The 25,346-nt window shown below is 39.4% G+C and overlaps 2 long non-coding RNA genes and 1 pseudogene across 2 annotated transcripts; 1 reads left to right on the top strand and 2 right to left on the bottom strand.

The window, feature by feature from the left end:
- The first annotated feature begins 212 nt into the window (after positions 1 to 212).
- Positions 213 to 2,483, top strand: LOC104601089 (L-type lectin-domain containing receptor kinase IV.1 pseudogene; annotated as a pseudogene).
- A 1,437-nt stretch (positions 2,484 to 3,920) lies between these two features.
- LOC148802204 (uncharacterized) lies at positions 3,921 to 10,542 on the bottom strand. The gene is made up of 6 exons (XR_016082236.1): positions 9,998 to 10,542; positions 8,196 to 8,227; positions 5,786 to 5,909; positions 5,565 to 5,639; positions 4,225 to 4,269; positions 3,921 to 4,097 (listed from the first exon to the last, which is right to left on the bottom strand). It is a non-coding gene; the product is annotated as an uncharacterized LOC148802204 (long non-coding RNA).
- A 9,492-nt stretch (positions 10,543 to 20,034) lies between these two features.
- Positions 20,035 to 23,334, bottom strand: LOC104601088 (uncharacterized). The gene is made up of 3 exons (XR_735820.3): positions 22,290 to 23,334; positions 20,982 to 21,049; positions 20,035 to 20,270 (listed from the first exon to the last, which is right to left on the bottom strand). It is a non-coding gene; the product is annotated as an uncharacterized LOC104601088 (long non-coding RNA).
- Between the last annotated feature and the right edge of the window lie 2,012 nt (positions 23,335 to 25,346).

Genomic DNA, 25,346 nt, shown 5'->3' with positions numbered 1-25,346 from the left:
GATGTAGCAGAGTTTTGGGCATCTCAGAGAAGAGTTATGGATCGAGGGCGACTAAAGAATCTTAATCTAACTGCCTCATAGGAAAATCTACCGCCGTTGGAGAGAGGGCAACCAAGCAGCGGATTGGTTACGGCACAGGGGTCAAAAGATTTCCCCATGCCAAGATCATTATCTATAAGACCGACGTTAACATCCATCTACTTGCCTTGGCGTAGGTGTTGTTCAATAAAGATTGCAATTATGTGTTCGCACCTAATTAATTGGAAGCTGTAGTGTAATTTCTCCTCCGAGTTTATTTTCAAACCAGAGAAGAAAACGAAATTTAGGATTATCGGACAAGAGATTTCGAGTATGTTTGTGAAGGTCGAGCTGGTGCTGCTGCTTGTGTGCCCGTTTCTGTTTCTGCCCGTGATGTCTGCGGCTTTAGAAGATGCCGGTTTTTCCTATAATGGCTTCCGAGGTGCTAATATTAGCCTGGATGGGATTGCACAAATCACACCCAATGGCCTCTTGGAGTTAACCAACCAATCTAGACGACAGATGGGTCATGCCTTGTATCCCTTCCCGTTCAACTTCAAGAACCTGTCGAATGGTAATGTTTTAACTTTCTCTACCACTTTTGTATTTGGTATCCTCTCTAGGTACCAAAATTTAAGTAGTCATGGGATCGCTTTCCTGATCACACCTTCAAGGGGGTTACCGGGAGCTCGACCGAGCCAATACCTAGGCCTCTTCAATGAATCCAACAACGGTAATCCGTCCAACCATGTTGTTGCAGTTGAGATGGATACCGTCCTGAACAAAGAGTTCTCTGATATCAATGACAACCATGTTGGTATCGATATCAACGGCTTAATTTCTGTTCATTCCGCTACGGCATCGTATGCCATCGATCGAAGTGGTGACCGTAAGAACCTAAGCCTCACAAGTGGTAAACCAATGCAAGTGTGGGTTGAATACAATGGCCTAGACATGCAAATGAATGTAACTTTGGCTCCCATTGGCGTCCCAAAACCTGATATTCCCCTTCTTTCATATCCCCTCGATCTTTCTCTCATCATAAAAGATCACATGTACGTCGGCTTCTCCTCATCAACGGGCACCGATCCTACGTCTCATTACGTGCTTGGATGGAGCTTTAAGATGAATGGACCAGCTAAAGATCTCACCATCTCTCAACTTCCTAAGCTACCTCGACTAGGACCAAGAAAGAAATCCAAATTTGTGACGGTGGGATTGCCCCTTATTGGCCTAGTTTTAGCGTCCACAGTACTCACCATTATCCTCTTCATCGTGACAAGGAAGAGAAAGTTCGCTGAAGTTGTTGAAGATTGGGAGCTAGAATATGGACCTCACAGGTTCAAATACAAAGATCTTTACGTCGCCACCAAGGGATTTAGGGACAAGGGGCTTCTGGGTATCGGCGGTTTCGGTAGGGTCTACAGAGGTGTGTTACCCACCTCCAAAATCCAAGTTGCAGTGAAGAGAGTTTCTCATGACTCTAGGCAAGGAATGAGAGAATTCGTTGCCGAGATTGTTAGCATTGGTCGGTTGCGTCACCGCAACTTAGTACAACTGTTGGGCTATTGTCGGCGTAAAGGAGAGCTCTTACTGGTGTACGATTACATGTCAAATGGAAGTCTAAACAAGTTGCTCTTCAACCAACCAGGTCCAGAAACCACACTGAATTGGGGTCAAAGATTTCGAATCATCAAAGGAGTAGCGTCTGTGCTATTTTATCTGCACCAAGGATGGGAGCAAGTGGTTATCCATAGAGATGTTAAGTCGAGCAATGTCTTGTTAGATAGTGAATTTAATGGAAGGTTAGGAGATTTTGGACTCGCAAGGCTATACGATCATGGAACTGATCCCAAAACTACCCATGTAGTAGGGACGCTTGGTTACGTTGCACCTGAGCTGACTAGGACCAGCAAGGCATCACCAAGCACAGATGTGTTCAGTTTCGGGGCTTTTCTGCTTGAAGTGGCTTGTGGGAGAAGACCTATAGATCCACGAGCATCAGCAGAGAATGTAATTTTGGTGGATTGGGTGTCTTCATGTTGGAGCAGAGGGACAATTCTTGAGACAGTAGATCCTAATCTGGGTAATGATTATGTAGTCGGTGAAGTAGATCTGGTGTTAAAGCTTGGGCTGCTTTGTTCTCAGTCCATTCCGACTGCCAGGCCTACCATGCATCAAGTGGTGCGGTTTTTGGCCGGGGATGCCCCTCTACCAGATTCATCTTTGCATAGTCTAAGTGCAAGTGGTCTAGAATTTGCGCATGGTGAAGGCTTCAGCGACTTTGTCACGTCGCATCCTTCACTTCAAAATACATCCATGACACAAATGTCGTTAGTTGCACACTCCCTCCTCTCAAACGGCCGTTAAATTTATAAATCTGATGATGATACATGGTTATGTAAATATTAAGGAGTTAAAATTAATAAGCTGCTAGACACAGGTATAGATCCTGTGACTGTATGGATCCTATTGCTTATAGGGAATACCCATATATAGTATAGGGATTGGCTGGTTAGTGTAAGAGGTATAGGAAATCTAAATTATATTCAATTTTCTCAAGTCGACTTGAGTGGGCGAATCTCTCGAAGTGTTCTAGGCTCCAAAACGTGCATATAAAATTATGACCATTTTATCACAGTTTTCTAAAGTTGTGAAAATGTTGGTAAGACAAGTGAACGTGCCACTTATATCTATATAAATTTTACAATGCACAAATATAACCTCAACATTTGTTAAACGTTTGTATTTGATTTGTCTTCCAAATCAAGAAAAAATAAATAATAAATCATTTATCAAATAAATGCCATCAACACTCCCATAGTCATCTCTTATATGTTAAAGTAAAATAAGAGATACAAACAAGGGAAAAATCTTTGACACCTCCGACAAGTGTACCAACCGCGCTACCTGATCAATCATGAGGGAACCTGTTAACGGGCAAGCCTCTTTGTCTCCATGGTCAGTGATTTAATGAGAGACAGAATAGTGGTTACGGACGATGGTGGATTTGAGTGTTTGGCATCCTTGTTCATACCTAGTGACTTGCGTTCTTCATGGAGATTCTGATGCTACTCTATTCGAGGTATTTCTTGAACCGAGATTACAGTCAGATAATCCTACTAATTAGACAAAGCTAAGGTAGAAGGACGAAACCGTATTTCAAGATTTGAAACCAAGGAAGCAGTCAGAGGCCTAAGGAATTATCCCTGTGTAGGTACTCTAATGTTCAAGTTAGTCGAGGAAAGTGGATAGTCGAGTTGAGCAGTTAGAGAATGATGCTATTCCGAGAAGAGTAACAGAATGAAAGTCAAAAGTTTGATCCCTTACCTTGAGGATGGCTTGGATCTTTTCCGAAAGCACACTCTGTCAGGTTCAACTTCATTTTATATTTCCTAAGTGTGTCGAAGACTTCTTTGAGATCGGCTAGGTGGTGCTTAGCCTTCTTACTCTTCACCAACATACACTACAAGAAAATCGTTCTAAGTCGGCGATCGTCAATCCACCCCCTAAACCTCTGCCGGCTTAAATGCAAAAGACTACCGCCTTAGGTGGGCGGTTCAAATTGCTCTAAAGCGACGGTCACACCGAGCTGTTGGCTTAGCATTGATCAGGTGACAATTTAAACCGCTGGCTTAGATACCGAAAGACCACCGCCTTAAATTTCTGTCAAACTCTCTCATGTTCTTAGGTGGCAGTCTGAACCACCGACTTATATGCTAAATGACTGCCGCCTTATGTGTTTTTTGTGGCTATGACCGTCGACTTAGATCTTTTTTTTTAATTTTTATTTATACTAGGTTAATTCTAACATCTTTTGGTCATGTTGATAGCTAAGCCGGCGGACATGACCACTAGCATATACCTATTTTTTTCAAAAAAAAAAAGGTACCTGAATTATTTATTTGTACCTTTTTTTTGTGGTACCTGAATTATTTATTATTATAATATTCAAAGCAAATTGTTTAAATACAATATCCAATTGATATATAAAAATACAACAAATTAAAAAAAAATCCAATTTCCAGGATAATGTAACATGTCTTCCAATGAAAATCCATTCAACATGATGGTTGAACCTGCAAATCATACCATATAAATTATTAGAGAATGGATTATGTTTATCAATAAAAAATTGGTCAATGCTCAAAATACAAGATCAAGTAAAATGAAGTGAAAATCTTTAAAAGAATAATGTTTTCTCACTTTGTAAGGGCTGACTTTGGCCAACTTGGATATTTGACACTTGAGCTGCAAAAGAATGTCAATTTAAATTATTTATAAGATCAAAATTAACTGATGACAATTCAAAAAAAATGCAACTAATAAACAATTTTAAAAAATGAATTACATGCATAGAATGGGACATGTTGAATTAAGTGTTAAATCATCCTTGAAAAATTTAGAGCATTCCCACGTCCATTCTCTTCTGTATAAGATGGGGACAGCATCATTTTACTACTATTTTACTTTCTCCCAAACAAACATGATAAAGTCAAACATGAAAGCAAAAATAAATCAAAATTTAAATGGCCTATTTGGGTTATCATGCATTTTATTCTAATGCAAATGAATATCAAGCAACCAGCAAATGAACCTATAGTATTTTCGGCAGTAGAGAAATGAGGTGGGCTATTCGGAATTTGGGATGGCTCAAATAGACGACCATTGTCGTGTTGGCTGCATGTTGTTTTGGACATGTATGTCCAGTCCAAAGTACAAAGTCTAGACTGGCCCATGTCCACGATATGTTGCTGTAACCAACCCATCAAAATGTAGTTCAGTTCAGATCAGTTAAGCCCATCAAATTCCCATCCTATTCCTTGTTATTGTATCAGAAACTTCAATCCTTTATCTAAATTTTACGTCAGACACCTTGTCCACCTCCACCCTTGCCAAATCTAGTTAATGTAGCCTCCTTATTTTATCATACGTCATAAACAACTCGTCACCAAACAAAATATTCATATTTGAAGTTCTAAACATAGACATCGTAAACTTTTCACCTCCCATAAAAAGACCCTGAACATTTAGTGATCAGGTCTCTTTTATTTGGACCTCCTCTTCAGGGTGAGGGGAATCTTGATCCAAATTCTACGCACTACCTCACTAAGCCCCCTCTTCATGTTCCTCCCTCTAAACCCCCCCCCCCCCCCACCCCGCGCAGCTACTCCAATTCCTAATAATGTAATCAGGTTTGACTTCCCTATTTTCTCCTCTACATTTCTAATTTTCTTCTCCACCACTCCTCTCCTCATGCACCATGCAAATACCTTCACCTGCATACATCTCCAACAATTCAACTAGGCCTCCCAACAACCACAGCAACATTGGTGGAGTCTCTTAGCAGATTATGAAAGCCTCTTTACATTCTCAAATATTCTTGGCATACAACTTCTCAGAAGATCCTTTTTAATAGATTCCCTGTAGGATTCCGTGTGTTCATCATGGACAAGGTATCATGATTTAATAGTTTTAATCAGGAACACTTTCGAAGATCCATGTATAAAATCAAACACCAGAAGGTATATAAGAGAAGACCGTACTTGTAAAGAATAACCTGAAAAGGCTCCAGGAAATTGTTCAGCCATAATCTCCATAGCAGGAAGAAATACAACAACCTGAGAAAAAAACCAACCACAATGGATTTGATTGGAAATAAGAACAATCAAGCTATAAAACATTCCCAATTATATTGATAAAAAAAACATTCCCAATTATACTAAAAACAAAAAGATGTAAAAAGGAATATAAAAACCTCTTTTACCATCTAATGGAGAGATTGTAGCATAAACATTTGAGTCTTCCAGTCTTATACAATCTTTCCCTGTCCCCACCTGTAGTTCCCATTACAAAAGGTACACCAACTTTGCAGTACAGCTCTGCATTGCCTGCAATCAAAGAAAAAGAAAAGATCTCAACTCAACTCAGCCTTAATCCCAACTATTTGATCTCAGCAAAATGAATTCTGTCCTACTTCAAAAAGGGGGGAAAGAAAAGGAAAAAACAGTAAAAATTAAAAATAACATCAAATAGCTTTTATTTTTTTTCAAATAGCTAAATTACAGAATACTCAAAAACAGTTTGACCCAAGTAGATTCACTACTACATTTTTCTTTCCCCTATTTTCCTGATCAATTGGCCATGGCTACCATTCAATAATTTACAAATAGCCTCCTAGTCATCACATTCTCTTGGATACACATGGCTGATCACATGGTATGGGGTTCTCAACTGCATTAAAACAAATCAGCACTTCTTTCACATCCTTCATGACCCAAACCTTCCACCAACCTAGCAGCACTAATCTTTCACTCTGCCTAGTAGAGGTGTCATAAAATTCAACTCTGATGACAGTAGGCGGTAACATGGGAACTCTAGCTCCTTCTGGAATGGAGGGAGTGTAGAGACAAAAATGTAGTAGAGCAATGTTTTCAGGCCCAATAGGCACTGGGAACTCCCTAAGAACTCCCTAAGGATCTGATTAAACTAAAAACTGTTCCATTACTATTACTTATTATCTTCCTAAAGAATAAAAACAAAATGTTAATGGGACTTGCAAAGCTTGTCTGCTAGCTACTGATCATTGAGATTCTTCTAGGCCCCAATGTATGTTATATTCCCTTAGCTTAGAATGTTTAAAATCACTTTCCCTTTCCAAATCAGAAAATGCATATGAACAAGGAAAACATTCACAAAGGGAAAAACTTTGGCATCATTTATCTTCATAGCATTTCAAATTAAATATGTTTTAGTATTCCTCATTGTGGTTCATTCCCTTGGCACCCCCAACCTATTCTCTGAAGCTCCATGATGTTTTGCTAGAAAGTGGTGTTGTTGCACCCCCCAACCTATTCTCTGAAATTGATACTGAGTAGCTAGATCCCTTGGCAATTGAGGCCAAGAAGAAGAAGGATAACAAAGAAGGAAAGAAAAAGAGAAGGAATGGAACCAGAAATAAGGATCAAACTGATATCAGTCCTGGTCAGGATTTTCCACCTCTGCCTTGTCATGGTATACAATCAAAAGCTAGTCCTGGCGTACATGTGGAACATCCCAAGTGTGTCGAGGGTTTAGGTGTTAGTCGTCCATTGGATGTAGGGGTAGGGACTGGACCATCTTATATATCAGAGTCTGAGCTATCTACTGCTTCAGCTAAGGACACTTGCCTAGCAAAATTTGTAAAACATGTTCTTGTAGCTACTGCTGCTGCCGCAACAGCAACTGTTGTTGCATCTTCAATGGTAGTTGCTGCAGCCATATCAAACTCAGAAGCAAACCTTGGAGTTACTGTAACAGCAGCAGCCACTGCTACTGCAGCTGTCAACAACTGCTGCTACTACTGCAGCTGTAGTAGCAACAACAGCTGCCTAACTGCAGCTGTCAGGAACTGCAGCTCTCAGAAAGATGGTGTTGCAGATAGAACAGTGAATGAACCACAAGGAATTTGGGCCCTATGTTTTAGTATACTTCCTTCCCCATTTTTGTCAAGTATTAAACAGAAAACCCACTATCCCCCTAGAATTCAAAAGGGGTTTTGTGAAAAGATGGTTCTCACTTCCCACTAATGTCGAATGATTGAAAACATTAATTCTTAGAGTTCTTTCGGATTTGTAGGTTTAACAATATTTAATGAAGCCAACATAATTTCCTTGTTGATAGTTTAGCAAGAGCTGGAGTCAATTGTCAAGGGCTCATTTGGGAAATGCCTGAGCCAAGGGTTCAAGTGTAGGCAGTTATATTTTTGTACAAATTTCTGTGGTAGCTGTCTTTGCAACTCCCCTGCTATCTCTTTTGGACAGCTAGGAATCTTTACATATTAATAAAATTCTGTTATTCATAAAAAAAAAAAATAAAGGAAAGAAAGAAAGAAAAAAGAAGATGATTCATAGACATACTTTAAGCATTCAGTTTTAGTATCTTATCAAAGATGTAAACATGCTTCTTGGGACCACAGAAGTCCAAAATACGGTCCCAATATACTACCCTTAAGAAAACAGATCAAACAAAAATTCTGAAAAATCTGAAACATCACTTAAGTGTTCACTGATCTAACAATGGATATAACATTAAACAAAATTTGAAAAATCCATAGCTTGGCCACTTGAAATGGTCATGTAATGAATGTTGAAACAATAGCCATTAAAAAACCAGATTGAAAAGCTCTTCAAAGATACCTGCTCAATAATGGCAACTAATGTGAATTAGCCTGTAAAAGAGAACCCACATATTAAACAAGATAAACTTCCTTGAAGAAAATATTTTAGGACACATAATTATTAAACAAGATAAACCACAAAAAAAAGATCATGAAAAGCACATCCTTATTGGAGGGCAAGAGATCAAGAAGTAATGAAATTTTATAAATAACTAGAAAATGAGACTAATATAGAAGATATCAACAACCTAAGAGGATCCCCTTGCTGATGGACTTGATACAAAAAAAAAAAAAAACCTAGAGAAAAGTTCAGGAAGATTGACCTTCTTTCAGACTATGTTTTGGTCTATTCATTCATATGTAACGACATTAGCTATGATCGTCTCAAAATTTCTAAACTCTTATACAAGATACTTAAAATGCTTTTTCTTATTGATTTAGGGCTTTTAAAATGAAAATAAGGTGGTTGAACATATATTTTAACCAGATAAGTAGAAAGAATTGATATGAAGAACACTTATCTGGTAAACCCATCACCATATAAACCCAATACCCTCCCTAATCATATATTAAAATTAAAAAACATTGTAACCTCAAGAACTTCCCTAAGATAACAGCAGTGGCACAAATTATAATAGCTTTTGATGCTTGAGACTTGTTTTCATTTGAGGAACCAGCGGTAGAAGCTATCCCAAATCACTACAACATTTGAGCCCAAAACATATGTGTTCTATGTACCCATTGCTTGGCTAAACTATCTGCCAGCAGAAAGTTGATCACTATGTTTCAGACACCAGAAATGCAGTTGAAATAGGAAGATATTCTAGATAACCACTTTACAAGCTAAGATAAGGCTGAGCCTTCTCCCAAAGTGGGATAACTATGAAAAAACTAAAGTAGTCAGATTAAATACACCTTGATACCTTTTTTGGACGGTGCTAATTTATTAGCACAAGTTAGCTTCATTTAAACTGAGAACTAGCTAGAATGAAATTTCACCATCTTGCATGGGGAGCCACTTAAGATCATGATGGATAGCCGATCCTAGCTATAGAGAAAAAGATATTGATGTGCTTCACTGTTGAAACAAGTCATATAAGAGCAAGAGATCTTGGCATATAAAATAATTTCTAATTAACTTGTGGAAAATTTTCTGGTTATTTTTGGCAATGCTTATCAGGGTGTCAACTGATGAGGCATATAGAAGAAAATGACTTGATTCTATAAGGATGGCTCTTGTCTTCAAAAGGATTTGCATGCACACTTGTTGCAGCATCAATTACATCAATTTCTATATTATTCTTGTCCACACAGAATTTTTTTTATGATCACTCATATAAAAATGGTCTATTCCCCCCTCTCTTTTCTTGAGGTTTAGTGTTTTAAATATGTGAATCTTGTTCTTCTAAGAAGAGGGATAATGTATGATAGTTACAGATTAATTACAGTCTCTATCTATACTAATATAAATATATGAAGGGAACAAATGCTTGGCTTCTAGAGGAAAAATGGCCCAGTACTGTTCTTGGCATTTTATTATTAAGCCTGTGATGCCTACTAAAGAATAGAGAGACAGAGGCAGTCTGCACATTTCTAAAATCACAGATTTGCTAGATACCTCCATAGCACATGCCTCTCTCTGGCAATATATATACATTCATATTACAGTGACCTGAGAGTCTCTAGCTAGCTACCACAGTCAAGAATACAAAGGTACTTAACTTGGAACTCTAACTTAACTTGAAATTGATAATAGTCAATGACTAGATGGTCGGCTTGTTCTTCAGCGGCAAATTATTAAAAGAAGGGTTAGAAGGTTACCTTTTCTTCTCTTGCTCGAACGAACAGTGGTCGGTGCTTGCTTGGATAGCGCCCAGAAATTTCCCCGTTCTCAAGCACAAAGGGAAACCCTAGCTCGAACTAACAGAGGCCGCCTAGAACGTTACCTTCTCTTCTCTTATCTTGCTCGAACGAACAGAAGTCGTCCAGAAAATCGCACAACCCTAGATTTTCTTCCCAACTTTCTTGCTCGTGAAGAATAACTTGTCTGCACTCTCGGAAGATGTCTGGTCCTTTGCAGCAGGAGACCTCTCACTGTCACTATAACGTAAAACCCTAAATCACTTTCCCGCCTCTTTTCTCCTCCATTTTTGGAACTTCAACTTTACTTCATCGCAAGAATAACTTGTCTTATTCTTCAAAATTTATCTGCTGGAAGAGAACTTCTGTCTTGCTCGTGAAGAATAAGAATAACTTATTTCTTGTAAATTTCTCAGCAAGGTTCTCTATGGACAGATAGAGAACAGAACTTCTTTTTTCTTGGTCGAACAACAAGAAGAATTTGCGCGCGGGAGAAAGAAATTTTTTCCTCCACAAGTTTCTCCACGCCGGTCCATTATAAGATTAACCCGGTTTAATTTCGGTTCACGAAAAATCCGCCGAATGTACATTAAAACCGCCGCGCCAGTTTTTAAAACGAATGCAGGCGGCGGTCTATGAAACTCCGCCGCCTTAGACCCTATAGCGGCGGTCACAAAGACCGCCGGCTTTTCCCTTTTTTTTGTTGTAATGATATTGCCTACATAAACTTCTACATTACAGTTAAGTTGATCATTGAACACCTCATTTACCCGCCACTAATAGATAGCACCGACGTTCTTGAGGCCAAAGGGGCATAGACTTGTAACAATAAAGTCTATGGTCAGTGATGAAGGTGGTCTTTTCTTGGTTGTTGGGATGCATTTGAATATGATTATAGCTTGAAAACACATCCATAAAATTTAGGAGTTCATTCCCCGCCATTGTATCAACGAATTAGTTGATCCTTGGTAGGGGGAAGCTATCATTGGGATGGCTCTTATTCAGGTCAGTGAAGTCAATGCAAATTCTCCACTTTCTACCTTGCAACGTGAGCATAGATTGACACCATTAAATGCCAACTTGTTTTTTTTTTTTTTTTTAGTTCCCAAATCTTATGAAAAAGGATCACATCCAAGCCATGTTGATTAACCCTTAATTTGATGGTATGGATATAAAGCATTCATTATCGACATAAATATGTAATCACTATAAGAAAAATGCTCTGAGCCGGCGATTTAGAGTCAGCTCTGCTAAAGGGATGCCTGTGGAGGTGGTCTTATAGAGACCGTCGCCTACATCAAATTTAGACACTAACTTGGCAGTCTAAGATAATATATTAGGCAGATTTTATATTTAGACTGGATTTAAATTAGTCTACCCTCACAAGAACCACTGTGAGAAATGCGGGGAGTAAAAAAATTTCTTTCTCCCGCGCGCGGAGGCTTGCTTCCTCTAAGAGAAGACAAAAAGGTTCCTTTAAAGAAAACTGATGAAGGGTAATTTGGCCCGACCTCTTAATCAGGAGACACATGGATGTGACAACTCAACATGATCAAATCAGCACGTGGACGTGACTTGACACCAGTGACAGATCATCTCGTTACCAAAAGACCTCGGGTACCCTGTTACCCCGAACCGAGGCTACCTTGAGTTACCAGATCGTGACCAAGATGGAGATTGAGTTCGATACACGTCGAGCTTGGAAAAGTGAATCACCTCGGGACAGGCCTACCTCGGTGGAAAGCCACCTCGGTACTAAGGCACTTCGGCATATAGAGTAGATTGGGTCTGTGGAACTAGAGCTCAAGTAGCTCGTCACAAGGCAGTTCGCCACCCAACAGTCTGGTACTTCACAGACAGCTCGCTATCTAGTCAGGATGACCCTCACATGGTAACCCCAAGGATCTCACCCCCGGATCCCATGCTTTTCGGGATCACGCCTCATAACGGGTAGCACTATCTTCCTGCCCTATTCGGGCGGCAGTGATAAGCCTTATCACCTAGCGGCGTTGTCTCCTGTTACTACAGAAATAGGCCTTATCATAGAAAGAATCCCGGAACCACTCTAAAAAACCCGCGAGGACTCCAGTATATAAAGACCTCAACCCCCTAGGGGCGAAGGTACGCGTAATCACTGCTCATTAGCTCTCTTGCTTTCTAAATTACCTTCAGCTCGCAAATTACTGACTTAAGCATCGGAGCGACCTCGCTGGGTAAGCACCCCCAGGTTCTCTGATTCTCTCTGTACAGATCAACCAACTCCGTCGTCTACTAGAAGCCACCTCATCTCCAGGTAGGAGCAGCCAGATTGTGTCGCATCAAAAACCTTGTAGAGAAATTTTGACAAAAACGATGAGCCTTTTTCTCGAACCAGAAAAGTTGTAGAGGGAGAATCGTTGTTCGAATAGTCACTGGCTAGGGTTACAAGTGGGTTATAAGTGGTGTGTCACTGGCTAGGGTTCGAATAGTCCAGTGACTTCTTGTACTGATGAAAATAATCAGGAGCAGCTCCCCTCCAAGGAAAGTCCACAGCATACCCACTCCACATCAAGATGAGAATGGAGGAATCTCCCATGCGTTAGAAGTCTTTGCATCAAGAGGGGAAAGCAACAATCGGTTTGCTCATGGAAATGGAGGAATCTCCCTCTTGTATCAGGAATCTAGATCCTCTTGGTATCCGGAGAGCAAAGTCAACAGGTATAAATTTAGTTGTCTTTTGTTTTTAATTTAATGGAGAATTATTTTAGAATCTCTAGGTTTTTTTCTTAAGACAATTTGTTTTGAAAATTTGGTTTTGTTAGAATGCATTTGTTGGCTGTTTTTTTTTAACAAGGAATTCAAATTTCTACATATGGATAAATTATGACATAACAACCTATCTGATACACTTGAACATTTGTACTGTGGTTCTCTTTGGAGTGTGCAAGTGCAACTCGTGGTGTGGAGAGTGATTGGGTGTAGTTTGGTTTGGTTCTCTTGCCTGCTTGAACCATTGATAGCTCTATTTATTGAAGGTGATTCCCCAAGGAGGGAACTTGGAGATAACAGTAAGATTGGGTGGGTGGTTGTGACTAACTCAAACAAAGTGGTGTACATTGTACAGACATTTTTTTTATATATCATGTATAAATTTAAATTTGGAAAACGCTTAATTATTACTAATAATTGATATCTTTCAACTTGGCAAATTTCAGTCCTTTCCGCTAAATGTTATTATGATCTATAGATTGCTCAGGCATTGCAGTACATACATGAACGAGGAATAGCTCACCTGGATGTAAAACCTGATAATATTTATGTCAAGAATGAAATTTACAAGCTTGGTGATTTTTTTTTTTTCACTTTTTGCTCTGACAATTTGATAGGAGACCTGTTACATTACACGAGTTTGAAAATGTTGAGATATTGTATGTTAAGCATATTGACACACTTTGTATTGGACGTATTTTACTGATACTTTGAACTTGCTATAAGACAATCGGCTGTTTTTAACTATGTTCAGACTTTTTGGTGAATAAATTAGTTCCTCTCTCATCCATACATCAACCCTTGCTGGCCACAATTTGATGTTTCCTCAATATAATAAGAGTGATCTGACCCCAAAAAGGGATATCCACTCCTCCAGCCAACAGGTTTACAATCATTCCTTTCAACAAGAACTTTTTCCCCTGTTAAACTAGGTTCATATTTGAAGATGCCAGCTGGCTTGGCTGGTAAAGTCAGTGGATGAGGTTCCCACTAACGTGGGATTAATTTCTGCCTTCACCCTCCTCACCCCCAAACCCAAAGTTGTTTAGAAAAAAGCTGGGTTCAACTTTATTGACAAGCATTGTTTTGTGGTGTTTTATTTAGTCCAAGGGGACACTGAGAAAAAGTAAGTGATACTTCTCTTTTTATCTGGCAAGTATTATTTTTTGTCGTGCTTTATCATATCTATTTATTGTAGGTTATTTCCAAGATTATAAAATGATATATTTGAGGAAGTTGATTTTTACCTTGTACTCAATTTTAAATTCAGTGACCCCAATTTAAATTCACTAGTGCTCTTCTTAGCCTATATGATAAATTTGTTGAGCTGATCAAATGTTTTATAATCTTCCTAGCCTTTATGAGCATTGTTTATTGGGGATGTACGTAGGAGCTGCATTTGCTTTCCGGGGCCCACATAACTTGTCACCTCTTGCATTTCAAGATCCTTGTTTCATTAAGTTTGCTTTAAATACCCCGAACCAAAACTTTATAAATTGCAAATAGTTTAAGGTCAAAATAACCGTAGCTATAAATCTATAACTACGGTTCAGCTACAGACAGAAAACCGTAACCCATGTTTGTGTGACTATAGCCTATAACCACGGTTCAACTGATCCGTGGCTATAGCTCATCTATAGCTAAAGGATGGATTTAAACCATACAAACCTTTAGCCACAGACTGAACCGTAGCTAAAAAGATGCATATTGCTACGGTTTGTAACCTCAGTTTTTCATTTATACCCACGCTTCATTATAAAACTGTAACTAAATGTGATGAGTTACCGCTCACCTCAGAAACCCCTTCGAGGGTGGCTTAACCTCCTGAAACAGAAGATGGAGGAGAGAAGAGAGGGAAGGGTAGGAAGAAAATGACTCGGAGAGAGAGAGAGATAAAAGAGACACTGCTTATTACATGATCATGGCCTTATATAGCTGGCCTACATGTGTGCAATCATGGAGAGAATATCTTCTAGTGGCAGTGTAACTAACTCTGGAAGGCTCTGAGTGTAACTAACTCTGGGGGCTCTGCCGCGTGTCACACTACCCTTTCTGTCTTTTAGTGAAATGTTGATTGGTGGTGGCCTGCTCCACTCCCATAGTTGGGTTTGGAGGGAGTATTTGGGTTCCAACAATTCCTCCCCCCTTAGCATTGACCTTGCCCTCAAGGTCTAGGTTCGGAAACCTCTCGTTCAGCCTTAGATAAGGTTCCCAAGTGGCATCATCTGGAGGAAGCCTAGCCCATTCTACCTTGGCTTCTGGCATAGCCTGACCACCTCGTCAAACCCAACGGAAATCCACAATTCTGATAGGCTTCGTGTCAATGTCCCCTTCTTCAGTGAATTAGGGCAACTTGGATGAGACAGGAGTATGATTTATCACTGCCTTCTTAAGAAGTGAGATGTGAAACACCGGATCAAGCTTTGAGGTTGCAAGGAGGTCCAACCGGTAAGCAACAAGGCCCACTCTCTCCAAAACCTTATAAGGCCCATAATACTTGGGTGCTAGCTTGTGCCAAGCCCGTCTTACTACCGAGATCTAGCGGTAAGGTTGGAGCTTAAGGTAAACGAAGTCACCCACCTGAAATTCTAGTGGGCGGTGGTGAGAGTCATAGCGGGCCTTCATTCGCTGTTGGGCTTTTGTCAAGTTGGACTTAAGCAATCTAAGAATCCCGTCTCTCGCAAGTAGACGGGTTTCTACTTCTGCCACCTTGGATGACCCATATTCATAAGGTAATATGGGAGGGGGTTCTCTGCCATATAGAGATTTGAAGGGTGTCATTCCAGCAGCCGACTGATAAGTCGAATTGTACCAGTATTCTGCCCACAGAAGCTAATGAACCCACTGTCGAGGCTTCTGCCCTATGAAGCATCTAAGGTAAGCTTCCAAACATCGATTAAGAACTTCAATCTGTCCATCAGTCTGCGGGTGATAACTCATGGAGGGGTGCAGTTGGGTTCCTTGCAACCGAAAATATTCCTTCCAGAATGAACTCAGGAAGGTAGGGTCCCGATCTGAGACAATGGATCTTGGGGTTCCATGCATCTTGGCGACGTCCCGAATGAAGATGTCAGCCACCATTGCTGCGGTGTAAGGGTGAGGTAATGCAGAGAAATGGTTGTACTTGGTGAGATGGTCAACCACTACCATGATAACCTCCTTTCCTGCAGAACGAGGAAGACCCGTGATGAAGTCCATGGAGAGGTCTTCCCACACTTGCTCTGGAATCTTGAGGGGTTGTAGAAGGCCAGCGGGAGACTGTGAGGAGCATTTCTGCTATTAGCAGGTATGGCATTCGGATACATAGTGCAATACATCCTTACGCATTCCTACCCAATGATAGTGGTTGCTGAGCCTCTTTAGGGTCCGTAGAACCCCTAAGTGTCCCCCCAAGGCGGAGTTATGAAACAACCTTAGCAGTTCAGCCTTGTGGACTGAATTCTGGGAACAACAAACCGGCCCCTAAAGAAAAGATTAGGCCCCATAATTTGGTAACCAACAACTTGGGAAGGGTCTCGACTCCACTTATCTCTAATATCCTGCAGCTGTGGATCAAACCTGGTTTCTTGCCGTATAGCTTCAAACAAAGGAAAATTGGGCTGAGAACAAGTCAGATGGGCTAACTCTTCCACTTGTGACAAGGCATCAGCTACTCTGTTTGCCGGCCTAGGCTTATATTCTATGTGGTAGTCAAAGCCCATCAGTTTACTAAGCCATTTTTGCTGCTCCGGGGTGTGCACCATTTGCTCTGCTATGTACTTCAAACTTCGTTGGTTTGTCCTTATAACAAATTGGCGTTCCAATAGGTATGGACGCCACTTTTGCACTGCCATTACCACAACCATCATTTCTTTGACATAAGTGGACTGGCTTTGGTGAGCTGCTGAGAGAGCCTTGCTGAAATAAGCAATGGGCTGCCCTTTCTGCATTAAGACGGCCTCTACTCCTACACCCGATGCATCACATTCTATTTCAAAGGGCTGAGAGAAGTCTGAAAGAGTGAGGACTGGAGGGCTAGAAACTGCTATCTTCAAGTCTTCAAAAGCCCATTGGGCATTATCAGCCCAACCGAAGGAATCCTTCTTTAATAGACGCGTTAAAGGGGCGGCCATAAGCCCATACCCCTTAATGAAGCGCCTATAATATCTGATAAGCCCAAGAAAGCCCTGTAGAGCCTTTACAGTAGTGGGCTTGGGCCACTTCTGGATGGTGTCTACCTTTTCTGGGTCTGGCATGACCCGCCCTGCTGCAACCACATGGCCTAAGTATTGAATTTGTCCTTGTCCAAAGGAACACTTTGTCATTTTGGCATGTAACCGGTGCCCCCTTAGAGTTGTGAGGGTGAGTTTCAGATGTTCCATATGTGTGTCCCAATCCTTGTATACCAGAATATCATCGAAAAGCACCAGAATAAATCGCCTTAGGAATGACCTGAAGATGTCATTCATGAGGGCCTGAAAGGTGGAGGGGGAATTGGTAAGTCCAAAAGAAATAACCAAAAACTCATAGTGGCCATCGTGGGTCCTAAAGACCATCTTGTGGATGTAAGCCTGGTGGACCTGAATCTGATGATACCCGAATTGCATGTCTAATTTGGAGAACACTCATGCCTCTCCCAACTCGTCCAACAGTTCATCAATGAGGGGTATAGGAAACTTGTCCTTCATTGTAATATGATTCAAGGCCCGGTAATGTACGCAAAAGTGCTAACTACCATCCTTCTTCTTCACTAGGAGTATAGGGGATGAAAAAGGGCTGGTGTTGGTCTATATATGCCATTTTTCCAATAGTTCTCTCACTGCCTTCTCAATTTCCAGCTTCTGGAAGTAAAGGTATCTATATGGCCTCACATTGGTCGGTTTAGAACCTGGTAAGAGAGGTATCTGATGATCATGAGCCTAGGGTGGAGGTAATTGGTTCGGCTCCTTGAATACGTCGCCAAACTGATCGAGTATCGATCGTAAGGCCTCGTGTTGGGCTCCTGTGGGGTGGACACAGCCTTGGTTGTCCAGAATTGGGACTGTGGGTCGGATGCCTAAGTGCATAAATAAGGGTTGTCCAGCATCCTTGGAGGCCCATATCATGGAGGCTAAAGTGTCACCTTGGGGACTAGGGGGCCGCACCCCTTGTAAATGACAAGTTTGGCCATTCTGGTGAAAATCCATAGTCATTTTGGCCCAATCACATAGAACAGGGCCCAGGCCACGCAACCAATGAATCCCCAAAATAATATTAGCCCCTGAGAAATCCAATGGGTGGAGATCCACCATGAAATTATGGCCTTGTATGAGGATTTTTTCCTTCTTACATACACCATTACATGACATCTGACTCCCATTAGCCACATGGATCGAAAAGAGATGAGTGGGTTGTATAGTCATACCTAGTTGCCTTGCCAAACGGCAAGTGATGAAATTCAGGGTAGAGCCACTGTCAATCAAAATCATCACGGTCCGGCCAACCAACCTTCCTTCTACTCGCATGGACTGAAGAGAGTTGAGGCCCATAAGGGCGTGTAAGGAGATCTCGGCCCCGTTAGGTTCTGGTCCGTCTAGAATCAGTTCACAGTCATTTAAGTGCTCTAGTTCTGTCTCTTCCTCTATCTATAGAAGAAACACCCGCTCGACCCGGCATTTATGGCCCGGCCAAAACTTATTATCACAGTAATAACAAAGGCCTTTCTCGCGTCGGGCCTGCATCTCAGCCCATGAGAGACGTTTGAAGGGCATAGTGGGTCGGGGCAAGATGGGCTTCTGATGATCCCCAACCTGTTTCATGGGCTGCGGATCGACCTGTGGAGGAGTTCTCACATTCGAGTGGGTCGATTTGTTGGCTCTGCGTAGGTTGTTGATTTTTTCTTCTTGCAGGCGAGCCAATCCCATCGCAGCCATGATAGTCACCGAATGGAGAGCCCTCACCTCCAGACGGATATCCTCTCTAAGGCCTCCCACAAAACATCCTACTAAGGCTTTCTCCGACCAACCGTGTACCCTGGTCGCCATTCGCTCGAACTCGAGCTGGTACTCTACTACCATTCCAGTCTGCTTCAACCGAGTGATAAGCTCGTCATAGTCCATGAACGTCGTCGGCCCAAAACAAATGCACAGAGCTTCAGTGAATTCCACCCAAGTTACCTGGGGATGATTTTGGTGATACCCCTAGAGCCATAGAATCGCATCTCCTTTTAGATGAATGGAAGCGATGGAGACATGCTGGTGTGCGGGAGTTTCGTGGTATTCGAAAAATCTTTCTGCTCTAAAGATCCAAGGAATGGGATCTCCACCAGAATAGTTGGGAAAGTTGATCTTAGTGACTTTTCCGATGGGGTAATACCCTGTTCTTTGGCTGCTAGAAGCAGAGGCTTCCGCTCCTACTGGGTGACTGGTCTCGCCGGATTGTTGCTGAGAGGCAAAGCTTGAGACGACCACTTTGAATTCCCTGAGTTTGTTCAACACCTAGTGGAATCCAACCTCAAGCTGGTCGACCCTATTATCCATGGCAGAGGAACGTGTCTATAGCATCGTGAAGCCTGTGATCTGGATAGCCTGGCTCTGATACCAATTGATGAGTTATCGCTCACCTCGAAAGCCCCTTCGAGGGTGGCTTAACCTCTTAAAACAGAAGATGAAAGAGAGAAGAGAAGGAAGGGTAGGAAGAAAATGACTCAGAGAGAGAGATAAAATAGATTCATTCACACTACTTATTACATGATCAGGGCCTTATATAACTGGCCTACATGTGTGCAATCATGGAGAGAATATCTTTTGGTGGCAATGTAACTAACTCTGAAAGGCTCTGAATGTAACTAACTCTAGGGGCTCCGCATGTCACACTACCCTTTCTGTTTTCTAGTGAAATGCTGATTGGTGGTGGCCTGCTCCACTCCCATAGTTGGGTTCGAAGGGAGTGTTTGGGTTCCAACACTATAACTACTGTATTTTGTCAAAATCATTACTAAAAGATGCAATCTATATCCACAGTTTTTTTGTAAAAACCATAGTTATATGTACAAACCATTTAACTACGGTTTTATACAAAACTGAAACTATATACATCACATTATAGCTACGGTTTGGACAAACCGTGGTTAAAACCTGACTATGGCCATGGTTTATTCCAAAAATGTAGCTAATTGTTTCAATCTAACAATGGTTTTCTTAAATAACGATAAAATACCTGTTCCATTCATACATTCCATAACTAATTATTCAAATTAAAGTAGTAAAATAGCAATAATCGATACTACCACCTTAAAGCAATGTCGATTTCATTCATACATCACATGAAAATTATATATTGTATTAAAAAACTACATGCCATGTATAATTTGATACATCCATTGTGTTACCAACAAAAATATATTACAAATGTCAAATTTTCCTCGATACATATTTAAGATAAGATGACCTTCAAATAAAAAATTCTAAATATAAAAGAAATATCCATTGTCTCCAACCATGCTTTGAGTCACTCATTGAATGAAAACCTACAAAGAAAAACAAAAAAGAAAGGTTAAAATAAGGATTACTTTGATAATCTAATTAAATATACAATATACAATAAAAAAATAAGTGAAAGAAGCTAGGTAACTAAAATCAATATTATGTAAATGCAAGATAAATATTAAATTTCTAATTAAATGTGTTCGGTGCACTTATTTGACTACTTTCGGATGAAAAATATATTGCTTGTACGTTATGCCCCGCATCAACTTGGCATTAGAGTCGTCTTAGATTAAGGTGAGGTGTTTGGTTATATGAGTAGTGGTTCTTTGGGCCTTTAGTCGGTGGACAACGTTAGTAATAAAATCTCTTCCCTAGATTTTGCATTGAACAACTCAATTAGATGGATCCTAAGGTTGACTAGCCCACTAGCCCATTTGCTATATTAAATTTCTGTAAGGTTATGAAAGTACAAAGGAACATATGAGATGATGACTAATCAATACCAAAACTGGTAGTTTGCTGAGAGAGATCTGTATGGGCCACTGGTTGCGTAGATAAATCTATGTAATGCATATTTGATATTTCATTAAATAATGTCTTGCTTTTCAAATATTAGGCACTTGCAAACAAGATAGAATCAATACTATGCTACTACCATGCCTTAAAGTATGCAGCAATATAAAGGATGTTGTATCATTGTCAAAACTCATTTTATAGTCATTCATGATGAATGTTGATACATTGGAACTCACCTACTGATATATGAGTCATCTGTTGCATTAATAATTACTTCATCTCCTGTTCTAATGAAGGATGATACCTGGAATATGTCAAAATTGCTCAATAAGAAAAACTGTAGGTATTAATAACCATAAAGATATTTTACATTTGAAAGATAAAATGTTACAACATTGTAGTGGAAAATAAAAAGCATGTAGAAAAATGGAAGGGAAGCATGGGTTAAATGAATAAATGACAATACTCATGTCCTGAGTGTTCACTATAAATGAAACTACAGCTATGTGACCAAAAACTAGAGGAAGAGCAGGTGAAGAGCAAGAATGGAAGCAATATGTGTGAGCGTCGGAAAATGACACACTTGGGGGTCATTTGGAGTTGCCACCCATCATTGATGTAAATTGGGAATGATGGGCCTCCCAGTTTATTTATGCATAAAATCATTTTGACCCAATTAGTGACTCCATACCTAAAGTACCGATCTAACCAGCCTACGTAAGACTTGAATGGGAGAGGGAAGGGATTAGACACCCCTCTCCCATGTACGATAGGTTGGGGTTCACATGGGAAGAATACCAAAACAAGATAAATAAATAAAAGAAAAGAAACTAGATGACACGGGAAGTGAGTTATTTTGTAACCCAAGAAAAACAAAAGAGAGAGAGAGAGAATGATCATTAATAAAATATGAGAATAATTTCCAAGCATAAACTAGCAATTATCCAATAAGTCAAAGAGATACATTATTTGGCTAAACTAAAAGGAAAGTTATCATGAAATTGAGGTCAACAGTTTCACCTTGAATTATTCAAGGAGGAGACAGAGATTGTCAATACAACATGAAGTAACCCAAGACTAATCGCAATGTTTAACTTAATTAGCTTCAACTAATGTTAAACAAAGTGTAAAATCCTAAGCCCTAAACAAACTATTCTAATACCGAGGTAATAGTCCAAGTGATAGTTAAGGATTATGCATATAAATCGATATTATACACTATAATGACTAAAAACATAGCCAACAAGAACATCCGTGGTATTTACCTTCCACAATTAAGTGAATATCATAACTAATAACACCTAATGAATTGATAATTAACCATGACTGAAATATTCATTATAAAAGTGATGTAACAACGATAAATTTAAACAAAACCAACCTAACGGGATTATGGGAGACTGTGAACAACTCAAAACCAAATAGCATTGTCGAATAAAAACCAATCAATGATAACGAGATAAATAAATAGAACTAACAAGAAGCTAAATAAGAAAGGAAATAATAATAAAAGGATAAGAAATATATCAGAAGCAGAAACAAACCGATGTATATCCCAATATGAGAACTGTAGTAGGATGTTGGGATGTGCCTTCAAATCTCCCCTTGAATGTGACAAAGGGCTGAAGCTATTGATTAAATTTCATGAGAGCGGGTCGGTGGATGGTGGTTACTCAGACGTTGAAAATGAATGGCAATGGGGCTTGTGACATTAAGCATCCGGTGAGAGAAAGCAACGGCTCCTTTACTCAGTTGGGGTGGAGAGCAAACTAGCTTGCACTTCTAGCACGGGAGTTAGCCACAACAGAAATCTCTTCTTGCTTATCTTATTGTCGGTGCTCTACCATAGGTCGGTTGTGGCGATGTAAACAGACCCCTTTGAAGGAAGAATACCAACTTGATGGATTTGATGAAGGTTGGATTGGGACTGTGTTTTACATATGGATTGAACAGGGAGAGAGGATGTTGACCTATGGGAGCATCATCATGAGTTATAGAGGAAGCGAATGGCGCAGAGATTCGGTGGAGAAGACAAAAGAACAGGGGTTGGACTTAAACCAGTTATTCACAATTTTAATTGTTGGTTCGAATACTTGCCTCATAAATCGTAATAGCTCTCAATCGATGAAGCTCACATACACTTTACCTCTTTTCCCCGTAGAGGTTGAAATTCAAAGCTGTAACCGGTAATATGCCCTAGATTCACGATGCTGGGGATGAGAACTGTTGCTATTGTGGTCAAATTCGTGTATGCAGTATTGCGAAGGTGTCAATCTTGAACTCAATTACTACCATTGTCAAGTTTCTGTTGCCGCTAATGGGTTCAAATGGAGAAGACAGTGATAGTGAACAGTGGAGTTCCGTGTTGGGGTAGAAAGTTAATGAAATCGGAGAGGTGGAGAGAAAAAATCAGAAAAAGAAGAAAGAGAGAGGGAGAAGAAGTTGGGACTTGGGAGAATGAAAAGAGGTTCCTGAGAAGAGGTTGGGGGAGAGATCAAGGTGAACAGTCGCCCCCTCATAAAATAACTAGGATTAGGTTTTCGGTGCAAATGAGAGAAGCTGAATAGGGAGGGAAAGGGTTTCTTGTGTGCGGGAAAGAATTTGCATCAATTATTTTAGCGGTCTTTCAAATTTTTATTTCCATTCAATCTCAACCGTTTAATTGAATTCAATCTCAACCATTTATAAAGAAAATTTAAATTTATTTAATATAATTGCACTAAGCCACTAATGTTTTAGTCATTTAATTCTCTTAATGTCTTATTAGTTGCTTAATCGTTTATCATGGCTATTATATTATTTCAGCAATAATTAATAGTTTTTGTTAATTATTTAATTATTTGATCATTCTATCATTTATTTATTTAACAATTTCATTGAATATTTTATTAATTATTTAATTATTTTTTAAAACTTTTAATTATTTAATGATTTTTACTAGTCATTTAATAAAATTTTTTGAATACAAATTTCTAGTGGTTTTCATTCAGTTGGTTCGATTCAATTTGGTTAAAACTAAGAACCTAACATTTTCAAAAAAAAAAAAAGAAAAAACTACGAACACCTAACTAGCATTTCAATTTATCCATTCTTATGAACCGGATTGAACCGAACTAGATGTCATAACCAAACTGAGTTTAAACTCATGAAAAATATATTATTATTAATACGTATAATAATATATATTGCTATTTATAAACTTATAATATATGTGTTTCAAGGGGCTACACAACGGGAGGTACCATATCCCCAATTCTAGTGGCAACGGAATTCGATCATAGGTCTTTGCTACAACGACTAAAGATCTTACCAATTAAGCCACCATCAAACCAAAAATCAAATAAATCAAACTAAATTTGCTTATTTAGTTTGGTTCAATTTAGTTTTCATTTCGGTAACCAAATTGAGTACCCCTAGCTTTCATTGCTTGTGGCATGACATTTGCTTTTTGAAATGAAAAATGAAATTAAAATATGCACCCATGCCATTGATTGTAGTGTGTTTGTTGTCTCTATGTCATCAGTGAATAAAGGTCAATGGCGATGGTTGGTCATCTGTGTTATAGACTGAACATTAGATTTGTGTCACTATGACCTGAATAAGATAATGTCGCAACACAAAAGGTTTCACTAGGAGGGGAGAAGAGAAGAAATCTAACTATTGGGTCGGGTTTGAATCGGTTCAAGACTAGGTGGAACCAATTCCAAACTGATAATAATCGGGACTATATCTGGAACCAGAGTCAACTCATCGGTTTTGATTCGTAGAACCATAACCAACCTAATCAGTTCATGAACATTGGGTTCGTTGGGTTGAACCTGACTCATTGAATGCCCTATTTCTATGTAATATACATATAGTTAAATATATGTGGGTCAAGTTAAGCCCAAGGCGGGTTTTAAGTATTAATTAAGCCTATGCCCAACCCTAAAATTTGGGGCTCTAATGAAAGCCCGAGCCTCGGCCATGGCTTAAACACAAAATCTAGGTCCAAGAGCAAAAATTTCCAACTTACTAAAATGATCACCCTTGTTTTATGGCAAAAATAGCAGGGTAAGGTGCCTTCAGTACTTTAAAACATATAGGTAGCAAAAAAGTTACTCAAGACCAATTCATTAGTTCCTTGGTTAGACCAGTTTGGTGGATGGTTTTGGCTTTGTTTTTTTCTTTTTCTTTTTTTTTTTTTTGAAGTCAATAGGGTTAGCTGTATGATCAAATTGGTTAAGGGTTGGGTCATGGTTTAACAATAATCTGACTAGCTGGTCTTGTCCAACTTTCTAAACATTGGTTTTGTTATATGTTTGATTATATATAGAATAAATAATATTGTTTTGAAATATGTAGCATATATATATTGATTTATTTATATTTTATTTTAGTTTTCAATCTTTCACAAATAAAAAAAGTTAAAAAAATACACTTTGAGGAAAAAATTTTGGTAAAGTGGTTGAAATAATTTATTAAATAAATTATTAGTTATTATGTAATTAATAAAATAATAATTCATAATTATTTATCTATATTTTATAACTATTACTTTGTTAATAATTTATTTATGAATTTAAATAATTTAGTTTAATTGTCAATATTATTTTCATCCG

Source organism: Nelumbo nucifera, chromosome 2 (genome assembly GCF_055504915.1).
Source record: "Nelumbo nucifera cultivar China Antique chromosome 2, China Antique-T2T, whole genome shotgun sequence".
Classification (NCBI taxonomy): Eukaryota; Viridiplantae; Streptophyta; class Magnoliopsida; order Proteales; family Nelumbonaceae; genus Nelumbo; species Nelumbo nucifera.
Note: the sequence above shows the minus strand (reverse complement) of the source record. Positions and strands in the feature narration are given on the sequence as shown.